This window comes from Cebus imitator, unplaced genomic scaffold (assembly GCF_001604975.1).
Source record: "Cebus imitator isolate Cc_AM_T3 unplaced genomic scaffold, Cebus_imitator-1.0 Scaffold625, whole genome shotgun sequence".
Lineage (NCBI taxonomy): Eukaryota > Metazoa > Chordata > Mammalia > Primates > Cebidae > Cebus > Cebus imitator.
In genome coordinates, this window is record NW_016107940.1 from 886709 (window position 1) to 888487 (window position 1779).

Below are 1779 nucleotides of genomic sequence, written 5' to 3' on the forward strand. Positions count from 1 at the left end.
AAAAAAAAAAATGTTTTTGTAGAGAAAAGATTTCACTATGTTGTCCAGGCTAGTCTCAAACTCCTAGCCCTAAGCAATCTTCCTGCCTCAGCCTCCAAAAGTGCCGGGAGTACAGGTGTGAGCCACTGCGCCTGCCCCACCTTTTCACTCTCTTGACAGTATTCTTTCTCTTTCTAATTATTGTTATTTTGAGACCGAGTCTCACTCTGTTGCCCAGGCTGCAGTGCAGTGGCACGATCTTGGCTCACTGCAGCCTCTGCCTCCTGGGTTCAAGTGATTTTCATGCCTCAGCTTCCTGAGTAGCTGGGATTACAGGCATGCACCACTATGCCTGGCTAATTTTTGTATTTTTAGTAGAGACAGGGTTTCTCCATGTTGGCCAGGCTGGTCTTGAACACCTACCCTCAAGCAATCCGCCTGCCTCAGCCTCCCAAAAGTGCTGAGATTACAGGCGTGAGCCAACATGCCTAGCTGACAGCGTTCTTTGATGCACAAAAGTTTTAGCCTTGATAAATAACAAATTTAACTATTTTTGTTGTTGTTGCCTGTGACTCTGGTGACATCTGAGCATCCATTGCCAAATCCAAGGCATTTAGGATTTGCCCCAGTGTTTTCTCTAGGAGTCTTTTTACCTTTAACTGTTATACTTAGATCTTTGGTCTCCCTTTTTTTATTTTTTATTTTTTTGAGACAGAGTCTTGCTCTGTCGCCCAGGCTGGAGTGCAGTGGTGTGATCTTGGCTCACTGCAACATCTGCCTCCTGGGTTCAAGTGATTCTCCTGCCTCAGCCTCCCAAGTAGCTGGGACTACAGCTGCACACCACTGTGCCTGGCTAATTTTTATATTTTTAATGGAGACAGGATTTCACCAGGCTGGCCAGGCTGGTCTCAAGCTCCTGACCTCGTGATCTGCCCACCTTGGCCTCCCAGAGTGCTGAGATTATGGGTATGGGCCACCGCGCCTGGCCCTTTGGTCCCTTTTGAGTTAACTTTTGCTTATAGTGTGAGGAAAGGCCTCAGCTTTATCTTTTTGCATTTGGATATCTGTTGCCCAGCATCATTTATTGAAGAGATTGTTCTCCACTAAATGGCTTTGATTATTATTGGCTGAAGAATTGTTTTTCTGTGCTTGCTTCAGTAGCATATATATTAAAAACTGGAATGATACAGAGATTAGGATGGCTCCTGTGCAAGGATGACATGCAAATTTGTGAAGTGCTCATTTTATTAGAAATAAAAATTAAATTACAATTTTTTAAGGAATTTTTTTTTGGATATAGACTTCTTAGTTAACAGGTTGTCGTTTTTTTTTTTTTTTTTTTTCACAATTTTAAATTTTTTTTTTTTTTTTTTTTTTTTTTTATTTCACAATTTTAAATATGCCAACTTTCTGGCTTCCATGGTTTCTGGTGAAAAATCAGCTGTTAATCTTATTGAGGATCATTATATGTGACGAGTTTACTTCTCTCGTGGTGCTTTCTTTTTTTTTTGAGACGGAGTCTTGCTCTGTCACCCAGGCTGTAGCACAGTGGCACCATCTTGGCTTACGGCAGCCTCCACCACCGGAGTTCAAGCGATTCCCCTGCCTCAGCCTCCTGACTAGCTGGGAGTACAGGTGCACACCACCACACCTGGCTAATTTCTTTGTATTTTAGTAGAGACGGGGTTTCACCATGTTGGCCAGGATGGTCTCGATCTCCTGACCTCGTGATCTGCCCACTTCGGCCTCCCAAAGTGCTGGGATTACAGGCATGAGCCACTGCGCCCGGCCTCTCTTGAT

At 43.7% G+C, this 1779-nt stretch overlaps 1 non-coding gene across 1 annotated transcript; it reads left to right on the top strand.

Annotated features, from left to right (window-relative positions):
• The first annotated feature begins 1124 nt into the window (after positions 1–1124).
• LOC119469307 lies at positions 1125–1229 on the top strand. Its single transcript, XR_005198109.1, has one exon. It is a non-coding gene; the product is annotated as a U6 spliceosomal RNA (small nuclear RNA).
• Positions 1230–1779: the final 550 nt, after the last annotated feature.